We start from the raw sequence: 16,898 nt of genomic DNA, 5'->3' as shown, positions 1-16,898 counted from the left end.
TGTATTTGACAAAATATTCCAAAGCCATGAATATGTTAAGATTAAATGACAAAGGGGAATTACATCAGTAGATATAATTAACTTTGCTGACTGACCTTGAAATAAGGAAACTATAATGAATTAACAGGGCAGCCCACATATAATGAAAAGAGTCATTTAAGGGGAGGGGGGAGGCAGAAAAGGGAGACTTGGAGAAATGACAGCACAGAAAGGACTCGGCTCTGTGCTGGTTTTGATGATGGAGAGAGGGGTCCGTGAGCCAAGAAACACAAGCAGCCTCGACGATCAAAAAAGGCAAGAAACAGATTTGCCTGCAGAGCCTCCACCTTGATTTTTGACCGGAGAGACTCATTTCGGGATCAGGACCTCCAAAACTATAAGATAGTACATTTGTGTTTCTTTAAGCCTGTAAGTTTGTGGCCTTTTATTACTGTAGCAATAGAAAATGAATGTATCCTCTTAACCTAAATCTGCATAATGTTCTTCTTTGTTACAATATAATATTTTCTTTTATCCTATTCCATTTCAAACAAGTAAAAATTGATCCAGATATGAGTTTTGTCAAAATCTAGAGCATATGATAAACATTGTCTCATTCTATAACCACTTGGGTGGTTTTTAAATCTCTTTCTTGGACTGACAGTTGAAAAGTATGGTTTTTGTTACAATTTTCAATTTCTTCCAGCCACCTGCCTGCTGCAAATAAGATTTCTTTCCAGCACTTAGTAAATTTTCTGAACTTTGTGTGAAATTAAACTCCTCTCTTCTGTCTGCTACCAGAATTCTTTCTGCATCCACTCAGTTTTATGGGGTTAATTGTGTAAAGTGTGCCAGCATAGTTATAATTTGTCACTTCTGTACATATTATTTTTTGAGAGCTATATTCACCTAATTAATCTAGAATGTGATGTGTGAAGTTTAAGATCCAATGAGTAATTTCATCTTGTCGTAGAAGAATAGCTACACTTTTATTTTGTCTGCTATGGATTATGAATTTTTAGATAAGGTATGAACAACAAAAGAGAGACAAAGTAAATTTCTACCTATTTCACATTGGCATAGCATTACTAACCAATTTTTTAAATTACATTTACTGGGGTGACATTGGTTAATAATATATGAGTTTCTAGTGTTCACCAGTTTCATTCCATCGGCATTGAAGGCAATGGAAATTTTCCTACATACCATTTGAGCCTGGAAGCCTATCTTCAAACTCAGCAAACAATAATTTTGGCAGTGATTTCTTGACCTCATGTCTGCATATTTTATTACTAGACAAATTCATGCTGCCTTTTAGAAATCAAGCACTACAACAAGCCCACAAATCTGTTTCCTTTAGCAGCGGTGTCCTTGAAATTTGTAAATTCCCAATGTGAAAGAAATCATTTGTCCCTATCAAGGACCTTTTTACTATCAACGTAAGAAACTTCCAAACCTGTAAGAATTTGTTTATGAGTTTATTTGAGTGTAAAGCCAGTAGCCACAGCCACTATCACAGCCGCCAGACCTGTGCAGGTTCAAGTTTGATTTGGACAGACAGTAATGAAACAACAAAGATAAGAACTGGTGGGCCATTACCTTTAAGCCTAGCTTGCACCCGGCGGGCAAGAAATACACACAGTGGGAAAACACTTCCCTTTTCATTCAGGGCTCCCCAAAGCCACTGATTTATCCGAGTTTCCTAGAATCAAAGGTTCCTACCTCACCAGCCTTATTCACCTCTGTTCCCATCTCTTTCTCTCTGCATAAACTCTGCACAAACTGGCTTCTCCTCCAGCATTCCGCCATCTTGGCTGCTTCTCCTCTCCTCCACGTGGCCTTTCTCTGCTCTCTCCTCTAATGCTAATCTCAGGAACTGAGAAAGCAAGCTCCCAGTCTGCCCCATTTTATAGTGTAGAAATCAAAACCTTTAATCCAATATACAAACAAGGAAGTCTCTGATACAAAGTCACTTGGGGGGAAAGGCTGTCTTAAAACTAAGCCTTAGGGTATAACAACCCTGCCTGCTTACAGCCTGTGCCCCACACCCAATGCAAACTATAAGCGAGCAAACCTACAGTGTGTCCATAAAGGCATGGTGCTCTTTTGACTGGTCACAGGAAAGCAACAAAAGATGATAGAAATGTGAAATCTGCACCAAATAAAAGGAAAACTCTCCCAGTTTCATACCTATTCAGTGCAGTTCAATGTGGGCTCATGCACAGACTTTTTAGGGCTCCTTAGGTAGCTATCCTGTATAGCCTCTACAGACTCATCACTGACTGATGGCCTACCAGAACGGGGTTTCTCCACCAAACTGCCGGTTTCCTTCAACTGCTTATCCCACCAAGTAATGTTATTCCTATGTGGTGGTGCTTCGTTATAAATGCGTCAATATTCACGGTGCACTTTGGTCACAGATTCAAATTTAGTGAGCCACAGAACACACTGAACTTTCCTCTGTACTGTCCACATCTTGACTGGCATGGCTGTGGGCTGCTCTGCTGTATACACGGTGTTACGTCATCATCTGTGCATGCGCACATGCTGTCACATCATCCTACAGAAACTGGGAGGGTTTTCCTTTTATTTGGTGCAGATTTCACATTTCTATCGTCTTTTGTTGCTTTCCTGTGACTGGTCAAAAGTGCACCATGACTTTATGGACACACTGTATATATCATATTTACAAACTTATTTGACCAACATTAAGCCAAACTGTCAACTATTACAGGGAAGCAAAGTCTCAATGGATTGAAAAAATGCTCTGGAAATGGTGGTTTCATCACGTATTTTATACATCAGTGTAAAGCCAGTATCCACGGCCACCATCACAGCCGCCTGGCCCATGCAGGTTCACATTAGATTCAAATAGACCGTAAAGAAACAACAGAGCAAGAACTGGTGGGCCATTACCTTTAATCCTAGCTTGCACCTGGCGGGCAAGTAAAAACACACACTGGGCTCCAAAACCCACTCATTCAGTGCTCACAAAGTTACTGACTTATCCGAGTTTCCTAGAATCAAAGGTTTCTAGCTCACCAGACTTATTCACCTCTGTTCCCCATCTCTCCTCCACGTGGCCTTTTTCTGCTCTCTGCTCTCCAATGCTAATCTCAGGAACTGAGAGAGATTAAGCTCCCAGTCTGCCCCACTTTATAGTGTAGAAATCAAAACCTTTAATCCAAGATACAAACAAAGAAGTCTCTGTTACAAAGTCACTTATTTGAGGCATAATGGGATTCCTCATGAGACGGCACCACCCCTCATCAAAAAGGGTGGGAAAGGCTTAGTCCTAAAACCAACCCCCAGGCTACAAGGATCCTGCTTGTCCACAGCCTGCCCCCAACACACATTCATATAATCATGCCCTTCCCAATCAAGAAGGGCAACCAATACCATCACCTGGGCGAAGGGCCTCTACGTGGGCAGTGCCATCTTTAGCAAAGTGAGCATAATATATTTTATCTGCCCAACAGTCAGCATCAAAGGGAAAGAGGAAAAGGGAGGAGGTGGTTTCATGTAATTGATTAGTAAAAGATTAGCAAAGCCCAGAGAAAGCAAAGCGAAATCTCTGGGATTGCATAAAATATACTAATGTATATCCTGAAACTTCTTTTAGATGGACAGGAATAAGATGGTTAATTAACATGATAACAATAATGAGAGGGTTTGCCGGTTCCTGCTCTGGTGGGATGCCTGCCCTGTGGGGGTAGGAAAAGATCACCCTCACATTTCAAAGGCGTGTTATCAGGTACATTACTGTAGATGCAAAAGATGACAGATAGGCTTGATTCAGCTAAGCAGTGACCTTTGACAGAGAAAAATACCACCCTAGGTCATAACTACCCGCCATGAACCACTTTTAGTTAGAAAGTTTTAATTTCAGACCATCCTGTGCAGTTTCTTTGGGTCTATGAGCTTGCAAGGCCATTGTGGAGGGCTCACCTGAGCTTGTCAGGTTTAGTTTGTGGCTCGGTCTCTATTTTTTTCTTTTTTGTCCACAGTACAGTTTGAGTAACACCTTACCTCAATAGACAGAATAATGGCAGAAGTAAAGCCATCCATGTTAGCTAGTAGATAAGAAACTTCAGTTAATTATTCTTTAGCTTACCATTCCAGACTCCAAGCCAGTAGAGTTGACTGAAATGGTGTTCTATATCCAGTTCCAATGTCTCAAAAGATGCAGGGTCTTGTAGGGATATGGCTATGACGATGCCAATGTAAGGATGGCTTCTGTGAACATAAATCCATAGAGCTAACTGCTCAGGAAATAACAGATTAGCCAGAGGTTATATGTAACAACTGGCAGTTACAGAACTTCAGAGAGCACGGTTATTGGCAACAGAAATCAAGGGATTTAGCCCAGGGAACAGGGTAACCAAAGTGCAGATCAGAACCAAGAGACTAAGGCACCAGAACTTAGTCTCCCACAGAGATGTTTATCTGGGTTCAAAATTATTCCAGACTGACAGACTGGCCTATATTTACAAACGGAGGCATTTTAAGGAATAGAGATGTCAGCAGTCAGAAAGTCAATAAGAACCCTCACCTTTCAACGTATAACCACTTTAACTGAATGACTACATAATACATTTCAAATCTTTGCATTCAAGTACACCCTTGCAAGCTGAAGCCAAGCCTTGAATTCTGTTGGGCCATGGTATATGTAAAGGAGGCTTCATTATTCAATCTTCTTTAGCAGCTACAGACCCAACCACACAAAGCCCCACCACTGTCCTCAGGGTTCAGGTGATAAATGCCCTGGCACAGGCATCCTGCCATCACTTTTTCCTAAGACCACCTTGCACGTGGGACATGCATGACTGCCATTTCACCCTCACCCTGAGGGCATGCCACCTCTACCTCTTTGTCTCCCAGCGCAAGCTCACTTCTCTTCTGCATGAGCTTCCATCCACTAGAAATTGGTGGGGATGGAGCTCCAGAAGGCTTAGAAACATACATTTGGATTTTGTCATAAGAAAGTTTATTTAATGTCTCTGTCACTTAGGGTTCTTTACAAACAGATTCTGGCTAGCTCAATGATTTTTTTTTTTAATTTGTATTTACTGATTTTAGTGGGAGAGGAAGGGATGGAGAGACAGGAATATGGAGCTCTTCCTGTACGTGCTCTGATCAGGATCCGAACCAGCAACCTCTCTGCTTCGGAATGATGCTCTAACCAATCCAGCTATTGGGCCAGGGCTCAATGATTTCTTAAAGGAAATTTATTTTAAAAAGGTACTCAGAAGCTTATAATATCAAAGGAGACACTAATAAGGCAATTAACTAATAGAATTCATGAACTTTGTTATCAAAATGGCTAAGCGCCCAAAGATTAATCCCCTTCTTATTATCTATTTATAATGCATGTTCCCAGGAGGAAGTCTGAGAAGTCCCGAGGAACCAATTCTTACCTACAGCTGAGACTGGGAGGTGGGCGTGATGGCAGGCAAATCCTAATGCTCACTGCATCTCCACTGCCTGGCTCACTAGTTGACATAGCTAGTGCTCAAAAATAATTGTTAAATTTAAATATTCTGAATGATCAGTTCTTTTGGGGCTTTTGTTTTTCTGTTTTATAAAAGCCCATGTTGGTAAACAGTTCTTAAGATCCTATATTTCTGCCTGACCAGGTGGTGGTGCAGTGGATAGAGCATCGGACTGGCATGCAGAGGACCCAGGTTCAAGACCCCAAGGTCACCAGCTTGAGCACAGGCTCATTTGGTTTGAGCAAAAGCTCACCAACTTGGACCCAAGGTCGCTGGCTTGATTTGAGCAAGGGGTTATTCAGTCTGCTGTAGTCCCCCGGTCAAGGCACATATGAGAAAGCAATCAATGAACAACTAATGTACTGCAATGAAGAATTGATGCTTCTCATCTCTCTCCTTTCCTATCTATCCCTATCTGTCCCTCTCTGTTTCTGTCAGAAAAAAAAAAAAAAAAGATTCTATATTTCTGTTCTTTCTGTTCTTGTAATTCTTTTCACATTCTTCTATACTTCTGCTTTTATTTAAACAGTTATAGTCTCTAAGGCTGGATACTCTTTAGAATTCCTGTCTCACCAGAAACAGTACCTGAATAAAACGGCATCTGATCTTGACCACAAATCAATTCTTTTCATCCTATTCTTGCTAACAAATATTGATCTCTGTCACAACATTATCCGGGCTTGTTCATTAATATTTAATTATATTACATGACTTCAAGCACAGAGGCATCTTCATGGTTCACTAATTCATTCATTTGACAGTCATGTGGCCAAATATCTAATAATGTGTCTCAAAAGAAAATGTATCTGTCCTCTAAAAAGAAAAAACACTTTGAAGACCAATCCAGGTCAGGTAAATCATTGGCCTATTGTCTGTCATCTCATTATCTGGCTAAAATCTGTATTTGGTTGGCCTGGCCAGTGGCACAGTGGATAGAGTGCCACCCCGGAGTGCCGAGGTCATCAGTTTGATCTCCTGTATGAGGGCATATATAAGAAGCAATCGGTGGAACAACAAGTTGATGTTTCTTTTTGTTTCTCTCTCCCTCTCTCTCTTCTCTTTCTCTTCTCTCTCTCTCTCTTTCACACACACACACACTTAAAAATAAATAAATAAAAAATAAAGTATGTATTTGGGAGCACTACATATTGTAAAGTAGCAGTGATGTAAAGCACTGTATTTCATACTAAAAGACTCTACAGGAATAATTTGTTAGTAAATAAACAGTCAGGATGGAGGCAGAGTATAAATGTAACAAACCTATATATAAGGTTCAGGCTTCTTGAAGTACTGACACACAGATTCTAAATACAATTCCCTAATAAAGGGAACCAGAGCTCGTTGGTGAAGTGGGTGAATTGGACACTACTAGAAGAGAGAATAAACAAAAATATGAGGTAAGCCTGTCATATCTTGTGATACCAAAAAGAAAGGAAGCACTAAGAGAAAGGAAGAAGACAGAAAGGCACATATCAAAGTGACACAGCTGCCACTCTCTCAATGGCTAAAGCTGAGGCAGTTTGAGCAATAAACAAAATGACATTAATATTGGATTATAACACAAAGAATATAGTAAGTATTCTTGAGCCTCTAACAATAAAATGAAATGAGTAAATAAATAAATAAAAGGACAACTCTTTCTTATGAAATAATTCCAATTAACACATATAGAAGGAATGCAGAAATTAGAAAATCCACCCTTAAAGAACCTCGGAATAAGTTTTACAAGCAATAACTCCCCTCCCCTGTCTACAGACAGATCCTCCAAAAGGAACACAATTATCATAAATCCCCTCCCCAGGACTTTCCTAATCAGAGAAGATTAATTCATCACAGAAAAGGATACTAGAAGTTGATACCGCACCCGGACAAACTGTCACAAACTACCCCAGCTCCCAACTATTCTTCTATAGGCCATTCATCTTTCCTAAAAATCATTTCCTCTCTCTTATGTTGCCCACATCGTTTTCCCTCTACCTCTATTAACGCAGTATAAAAGCTCTAAAATCTCATCATTCATTTGGTTATTCACTTTTCCCTGGTGTGTTCCCGTGCACATAATATTAAAAATTAATAAATTTGTATATCTTTTACTAATCTCCCTGTTGACAGTTTGTATCATAGACTCAGTTATAAACCTAGGGAGGAAAAAGGAAAGTCTTTCTTCCCCTACATCATACACCCCAATCAAAAGACAAAGATGTGCAGGATGGCTTTTAAAGGGACTCAATTTATGCTACTTTGTAAGAGATACACTTTAATTATAAGTACATAGATAGGTTAAAAGAAAAAGTATGAAAAAGGAAGTATCATGAGAATATTAACTAAACACTCATGTAGCTACATTAATATCAGCCAAAATAGATTTTTATCCACTTTATCACAAAACTGGATTGTAGAATATAGCTTGACCTGTGGTCAAAATCAAGCTTCTGAATTATTTGTCCCTGCAATTAAATCCACCCTGTGTTCACCAACAGAATACATGGGCAATGATGTGTCGTGTACTTGAGGAGAGAGAGCTGCCTCAGCACGCTGACAGTAGGAAGTAGTGATGGCCACTGGATACTGCTCTTCCATAATGGGAAACGTTAGTCCTGTTAGAGCAGGGGTCCCCAAAATATGGCTGGTCCACGGGCACTTCCGGCCCCTGCCGCACTTCCAGAAGGGGCACCTCTTTCATTGGTGGTCAGTGAGAGGAGCATAGTTCCCATTGAAATACTGGTCAGTTTGTTGATTTAAATTTACTTGTTCTTTATTTTAAATATTGTATTTGTTCCCGTTTTGTTTTTTTACTTTAAAATAAGATATGTGCAATGTGCATAGGGATTTGTTCGTAGTTTTGTTTTTTTTTATAGTCCGGCCCTCCAATGGTCTGAGGGACAGTAAACTGGCCCCCTGTGTAAAAAGTTTGGGGACCCCTGCATTAGAGCATTGTCTGGAAATGGCAAGATTGCAGGTTCCATCCCTGCTCAAGGTACATACAGAAAGTGACCAATAAATGCACAGCTAAGTGGAACAACAAATGAGTCCTTCTCTGCCTCCCTCTCTCTCTCTCTCTCTCTCCTTCCTGTCTCTCCCTTCCTCCTCTGTCTCTCTAAAATCAATCAATAAAAATTTTTTAAAGCTTTTTAAAAATATAAAGAAAGAAAAGAAAAAGTCTATGACATGTGTATGGAGACCAAATCCTTTTGAATTGTTAGGTGAAGTGTCGAACCTACTTTCCAGAGCCTACAAATTACTGGAAGTTCCTATTTTAGGGTCACGGATGAAAACTCATGGAAAACAAAAGGATATTTACCAATAACCACAAGGAAGAGTCTTGACACTGTTTTATTTCAAGCATTAGGGTTTTCAGCTTCTCCACTGACTCAAAGAAGTAGTCATTAGAGCCAAGAGAGATTCCACTAAAGCCTCACAGTGCTGGAGGATGTTGGATTAAGAAGCACAAACAGCAAAACTCCCTGTCGTCATAAATCTATAAAAGGATTCAGCTAACTCAGGAGCAGAGCACACAGGTCAAGTAGGAGCCACAAATCTTCTGATGAAACCTCAAGAAAAATCTTGAAGCTTGATAAAAAAATCTTTCCCTTCTCAAAGAGAAGTGGGTATTTATATAAAAAACAGACCGTGAAAGGGAGTCAAAGTAAAGAGCGGATTTATGAGAATGCTTTCACATAAAATAAGAAACTGAAAGATATGTCAGCTTGCTCTCCTTAAGTAAGATGCAAGAGCCATGCTGTCCATGAGACAGGAACAGAAAAGCATGCATAGGAATAAAACATTTATTTAAAATAGTGCAAACAGTAGCTAAAGTTAATTTAAAGTAATCTATAAACGTGATTCTCTTGACAGCTGTATGAAATAGATACTACTCGTGTCCCAGGTTTGCAGATATGGAAATTGAGGACGAGATTTAGGTGGCTAGTTCCAGATTGCATAAAGTGAATTGGCAGAACTGGAAATGAAACCCTGAGATTCAGGCTCTAGGGACCACACATTTAACACTAGTGCACATTCGCCATTAGGGAAATGCAAATACAGATTGAATTGATTTCAGAGTTGAGGCTCATAAAAGAGGATTTCCAAGAAACTACGATGTCAAAACCAAAAGTACAATCCACATTAGAGTTCCATTCAAAACTCTAGAAACTTAGGGAAGTACTATAATTTTATTTTATTTTTTTAATGGGGTGACATCAATAAATCAGGATACATATATTCAAAGATAACATGCCCAGGTTATCTTGTCGTTCAATTATGTTGCATACCCATTACCCAAAGTCAGATTGTCCTCTGTCACCTTCTATCTAGTTTTCTTTGTGCCCCTCCCCCTCCCCCTTCCCCTCTCCCCCCTCCCCCTGTAACCACCACACTCTTATCAATGTCTCTTAGTCTCACTTTTATGTCCCACCTACGTATGGAATAATGCAGTTCCTGGTTTTTTCTGATTTACTTATTTCACTTCGTATAATGTTATCAAGATCCCACCATTTTGCTGTAAATGATCTGATGTCATCATTTCTTATGGCTGAGTAGTATTCCATAGTGTATATGTGCCACATCTTCTTTATCCAGTCATCTATTGACGGGCTTTTTGGTTGTTTCCATGTCCTGGCCACTGTGAACAATGCTGCAATGAACATGGGGCTGCATGTGTCTTTGTGTATCAATGTTTCTGAGTTTTGGGGGTATATACCCAGTAGAGGGATTGCTGGGTCATAAGGTAGTTCTATTTTCAGTTTTTTGAGGAACCACCATACTTTCTTCTATAATGGTTGTACTACTTTACATTCCCACCAACAGTGGATGAGGGTTCCTTTTTCTCCACAGCCTCTCCAACATTTGCTATTACCTGTCTTGTTAATAATAGCTAATCTAACAGGTGTGAGGTGGTATCTCATTGCAGTTTTGATTTGCATTTCTCTAATAACTAAAGAAGATGAGCATCTTTTCATATATGTGTTGGCCATTTGTATTTCTTCCTGGGAGAAGTGTCTGTTCATGTCCTCTTCCCATTTTTTTATTGGATTGTTTGTTTGTTTGTTGTTGAGTTTTATGAGTTCTTTGTATATTTTGGATATTAGGCCCTTATCTGAGCTGCTGTTTGAAAATATCATTTCCCATTTAGTTGGCTGTCTGTTTATTTTGTTATCAAAAACTTAGGGAAGTACTAATACTCTTTCACTTATCTTCAGTGTTGACTAAATGCCAAGCATTGTCCTATATGCTTTCATTAATTAATTTATGAAATAATCACAATAGCATAACAAGGTAGATATTACTATTATTCTCATTTTAGAGTTTAGGGTCAAAGCAATCTAAAGAAAAAGTAAGTGCCATAGGCCACACAGCTAGTAAATGGGAAATTCTGAATCAGAGCAGGTTTATATGTCCCAGGTCCAAGTATGTACTAAGCATATATGCAACTTAACTGAAATATCAATATTACTGACTTTCTGCAATTTGATGGGTAAGAATTTCTCTTATTTTGTGATTAATTGTGAATTGGGTTTACTTAATTTTTCTAAGCATTATTGGTATTTCAAATATGTTCTTAACTTTTTTAGTTTACTCATATCATTTTGGCCTACTACTATAAATCACAACCTCAGAGAAAACACCTATTTACAGAAGAATATATTTATAAATTGAACATTTTTTAAAATTAAACTATTCTATGTGGTTTTATAAGTGAAGAGGAGTCTCGTGGTTTACTGCCGATTTCCTATTATGTAAAAATTTGTTATTGAACTCAGTCTAAACAAGATAGAGAATTACATGGTTTTTGGTCCTAGAACTATTATTTATTGTCTTATGACTTTTAAAGCACTTTTTTTATTTATTCATTTTAGAGAGGAGAGAGAGAGAGAGGGAGAGAGAGGAGAGACAGAGAGAGAGAAGGGGGGGAGGAGCTGGAAGCATCAACTCCCATATGTGCCTTGACCAGGCAAGCCCAGGGTTTCGAACTGGCGACCTCAGCATTTCCAGGTCGATGCTTTATCCACTGCGCCACCACAGGTCAGGCCTGTCTTATGACTTTTGTCAGAATTTTTACCCCCTTTTTTAGCATAATAACAGTTTATTAAATGAATAATTGATGGCCAAATGTCCTGTGATTTAGGGTTCATTTAGCAATAGGCCAATGTTTAAATGAGCACCCTGGTATACTGCTAAATGTATTTTCCATTCAAGCATCCAATTCATTATCACGTCTACAGTTTTTTTTTAAATAGTTATTCCTGTGGGGGGAGTATTTAAGGGGGCATTCTATCTATTTGTTTATTTTCTTTTTTATTTTGAGACTGTGAATATTGGAAAATTCCAAGAAAAAATCCAATTTGTTGAAAAGTAGATTCCGTTAGGTAAAGATTGTTCTGATACGAAAAATGACGAGCATTTACCATGAGATAATCAGCCTCAGACAGATGGATTCTAAACACATTCTAGAGTTTTCCAAGCAAAATCATTTTTCAAAACAAAGAGGCCCAATCATTCTTAAACATATTTTCCTAAATAATTTGTGTTTAATTTTACATTGTTTATTATTTCAAAATATCATTTATATTTTTATCAAAGTATTGTTAAAAATTAACATTTGTTACATGTCCATAAATATAAAAAGTATTTCATTTTTTGCTCATACAATACAGTATATAGATGATGTGTTATAGAATTGTGCACCTGCAGCCTATATAATCTTGTTTATCAGTGTCACCTCAAATTCAATAAAATAGAATAAAAGAATAACAAGTATCCATTTCAAAACAAAACAAAAATTTGCAGAAAACAGAACTAAATGAAAACAATGAGAATTTTTTTTATGCTTCAGGCATTAGGCCAAAGATTTTCCTAATATTTATCCCTTTTATTAAGCAAAACTTTCCTAAAAATTAGTATATCTATTCTTCCAAATGACACTGAACCAAATTAATTTGCTTAAAATTAATACGGATAGATGACAAAGCACAATTGTTCTTTTTACTTATTCAAGTATCAGCTACATCTTTACTACCTCACTCAAAATGTGCAGGTTGGTTCCTTTTTAGATCTATTCCTGGCATACAGAACATTAGAATGACTCTCAAATATATTGGTCTCTGGAAAACCAGAGAAGATGGTTAATCATCAAAATCATACGTAGTTTTGTCGTTAATTTAATCTTTTTTTAAGAATTTTATTTCCTTTTCTCAAAAAGGGATGATATTTTGCTTACAATATAATGTTATAATATCCTGAAGTAATCCTACAGCTTCTCTATGAATAATTAATTACTCACATGAGAAATTTCTTCCAACCCACATCCTATCGTTTTCCACTTAAAAGAGTATTGTGGTCACACGTAACGTGAACTTCTCCTCAAAGGTCATAGAAATGACAGCATGCCCACAACTCTCAAACATCATGTCAGCTTCCAATTATTAATACATGTTATACATTCTTCACATTCCTTTAAACCTTTTAACTTAGGTTTAGCCCTTTGAAATTCCTGAGTAGAGATTTTGTTGCTGTTTTGCCTCTTGCACTAGGTTTTATTTCCTCTAAAGTTCCATTAGCAAGAGGCCAGCCATTGAATGGCTTTATAAGTAGCTTTGTGAAAGCTAACTTTTCAACTGAGAGGAATCTCCCTGGGGATATCACGGAGACACAGACACTTTAATAGCATTTCGTTTTCCTCAGCACCTCTCCACATTTTAACGTGCCTGAATTTAATACACTAGAAACAAGCATAGTTGTCTTAACTAACATCTCTTCTGCTGTCTAAAAAATCTACCACTAAAATACTAGTTACTTGATATATTGATATATAAGAAGAAAAACTAAAATAATGAACAAATAACACAATCACAGCATCATCTACTGCAAAATGCTATTGCTCCATTCTGGCAAATAATATGTCTAAACATTTGTTTTTCCCCTTAGTTTGCCTCTGCAGAGCAGATTCTATCATCATACACAGTGTGTTCAAAATTAAATATATTGCTGAGCTTGCCTTCTTTGATGCTAATGCTTTATCCAAATGCTATAATAATTAATTGTAATCCATTTATAAAAATAGATCACTCCGGGAAAAGTTAAGTTAAATCATCTCTTAATCTAAAATTACAGTAACAATAATTATGAAAGGTCAGTAATAACTTGTACTGCAAATAGTGTTAGACCTTTTTCTTTGCCAAACCTACTCACTACATCACTGCTTATGTAAATTATACATTCTTTGTAAGTTTTTATAACACAGGTTGAAAAAATAAAAGGTGAAGTTCAATTTTTTTTCAATGCAGCTAGACTTTAAGTGGATTCTCAAAATGAAGTCTTATTTGGGCATGGATATAAATCAGCACACATATATAACATCTTTAATTTGCGACACCATTTGGTATTAGAGTAATTATATTTAGCCTTTGAAGAAAATAACTTGCTATTATTTTTATTTTATTTATTTTTTTGCAACAGAAATTTAAAGTTTCTGCTTTTGAACATTCTATTTTTGAATTTCCACTACATAATCTGTACTAAGTCAGATACTTTTCAAGGACAGAAAATGCAACAGGACATAATGCTCTTCTCAAGTAACTCACCATCTTTGAAGGGTGACAGTGTAACCTCACACAACAGAAGACAGATTTGATGTACTATATTGTGAGAACCATATAATCTTTTCCTGTGAGATAGACTGAGCAAATACGAGCTCCTGTTATCCTCCATTTTCAATTCAAATAACAATCATGGTATATTCTGACAGTGGAATACTACACATCTATAAAAGAAAAAAGAAAAGCATTAAGGATGAGCCTTATAAGCATTTTTTCAAATAAAAAAAAAGTTACAAAATATTATGTATTCTATGATTTTATTTATACAAAGTTCACAAGGAGACAAAACTAGCCTGTTGCGGTAGAAGTCAGTATATAGGTGACCTCGTGGTGGGAGGAAAGTAGTAACTGACTGGGGAGTAACACAGGTGAACATGTTAGAGCAGTGGAGTTATGCAGGCATATGTAAAAATCCATTGTGGGGTAAATTTATGACCAGCACATTTTATGCCCTTTACTATATGTGTGTTATGCCTCAAGTGAAAAGAAAGTAGTAAAATTTTACACCATAGAATTCTACTTTAATTTCATTATGATCTAGGAATATACTCTGTACAGGCAGACCTTGTTTTAAGGTACTTTGCTGTGTATTGCTCCACAGACACTGGGTTTTTTTTTCACAAATTGAAGACCTTTTATCTGCTAAAAGATTGCCTCGTTTTACTGTGGTCCTTACTTTACTGTGGGGGTCTGAAACAGACTCACGATATATTTGAGGTATGTCTGTACATTCTTTTAAACTTGTTGAGGTTTGTTTTATGGCCAAAAATTTAGTGAAGCAACTGCTAATGTAAGTGTTAGATGCCTTCTGAACTTCCTCCCCTTAGAATTTTTCTACTATATCGTTTCCTCTTGGTGAATTTGCGTTGCTATGCTACATTCTTCTTGGTGGAATGTCTCATTGATATCACTCAAGGCATTATCTGTATACTGGCTCTCAGAATTGTCTGATACTTCAAAAGAACTTCCTGGTATAGCCCTCCCTATTCAATTTCTGAAAATCCCTGCCATCTGTATGCGTACCAGTTACAGACACTTCAAATATTATCCGAGCAGAGAGATCACAAACATCTAGTGAAAACATCTGTTCCACTATGCTTAATACTTGTTTCTGCTAACACCCCCTCCAACTCAGATTTCTAGTGTCTTTGTGAAGTAAGCCAATAGGATTGATTAATAAATATAATTCTGCCAAAACCTAAATAGTCTTACTAGTCTCTAAGCCTCTTGCCTATCAGTATGCGGGAGGGCTATGCATTTGTTTCTCGCAGTAGGACTACCACTGGTTGCTCCAGTTCATGTGACTTTTAGGAATGTCACTGGTTGGGCTGGACCTTAAATTTTAGCTGGATTTATCAGCCAACCTCTGTTTTCTGATCAGTCACCTCTGGGTGACTCTGATCCCTTAGTCATCCTGATCTTCTTTCTCCAAAGAGGTGATTATCATAATATCATCACTATAGCATACTCATTGTTAGCGAATTTTAATTTCAGAATGTAGTAACTTCTTCTAAGAAGATCACTTCAATAGGCCACTTCCTCCAAACTGTTACAAAATGCCTTAAGAGTTTTTCATTTGACACTGCATTAGATATATCGGTTTTAAAACCTTTCTTTTTTAATCTTTTAATTCTTAGAAATTTACCTTGACAATTTTTTTCTTCCTCTCTCAAAACCATTATCTAGATGTTTGTCCATCTTCTAGTCTTTGTGTTTATCAGCTGTTTTATCATATTTATTTTCTTCTAGGAAATTATCTTATAAATGATAAATTTACTCTTCAGCGGTATCTGTGCTTTTAGGCAATCCATCTATTATTCCTTATTTCAACTAACTTTTTCACACTTAATGTTTCTACTTGATTATTTTGATCACATCTTGTTCCATATTGATAATATCTTCCCTGTTCCTGTTACATATTTATTTCAAATTCCGACAGCTAATATATTGACCAATTGGTAGGTTTTAATTTGAAGATGTTGTATTCCTATAGTTTTCATTTAAATATATTACCTTTTTATTTTAGCTATTAGTATTATTATCATTACTACTTTGGCTCATCCCTAAAGGGACAGGTTAACTGTTCATGTGAATCAGGAAAGGGCAGAAGAAAGAGCCTGGACCAGTACTCTGAGAACAATTGTGGATGAAGGGATGGGCATTGAAGTGAAGAGCTCCACTTACTACAGCCAGACGTAATTGCTCCCATTTGGTTTCGCTACATCAATCAGCTTTCCAGCCAATGATCTACCTTCAGACGCCGAGGAAAAGGCATCTCCCTAGATTGACATCCATCAGCCCTGGAAGTTGAGAGGGAAATGGCTGAAAGAGAAAGTCAGAGCTGGGCAGTACTCACAGTTACTTTTCCTCAGTTCTCCACCCTATCAAAGTATTGCCCCGCCTTGTTTTTAACCCCAAGGACATGTCCAGCAGGATTATGGGCCACTTGATGTTCTGGTTTTCAGACGTTTGGATGACCGCTGCCAATTTCTGCCGTAAGAGTAAAGACAAGGGGAAGCTACGACACTATTTAAACTGCTCATTTCCAATTTAGGCTCTAACAGCTGAGCCACAAGGCCTTCGCTGCAAGCTGCAGTCACCTACCTGCCTTTGTCACTTCAAAGTAGCCTTCTTTTTTCCTAGAAATCTCTCATAGTTTTACGAGGCCATATTGTGTTTTCCTCAATAGTTTCCCTAGGGTTGATTTGCTGGAGGGAGGCAACAGCTTGTGCTAATTTGCAGTCTTGGCATAAATTGGAAACTCCTACAGGCATTTATGAACAGAAAACAGAAGACAACATTGCCGCAATAGCATCAAAGGAGAATCTAGAAT

General features: G+C 37.7%; 1 pseudogene; it reads left to right on the top strand.

The window, feature by feature from the left end:
- LOC136404119 (cobalamin trafficking protein CblD-like) overlaps positions 1-16,264 on the top strand; it is a 54,747-nt pseudogene extending 38,483 nt beyond the window's left edge.
- The last annotated feature ends 634 nt before the right edge of the window (positions 16,265-16,898 follow it).

Source organism: Saccopteryx leptura, chromosome 4 (assembly GCF_036850995.1).
Source record: "Saccopteryx leptura isolate mSacLep1 chromosome 4, mSacLep1_pri_phased_curated, whole genome shotgun sequence".
NCBI lineage: Eukaryota > Metazoa > Chordata > Mammalia > Chiroptera > Emballonuridae > Saccopteryx > Saccopteryx leptura.
This window is presented reverse-complemented; position numbering and strand designations above follow the sequence as displayed.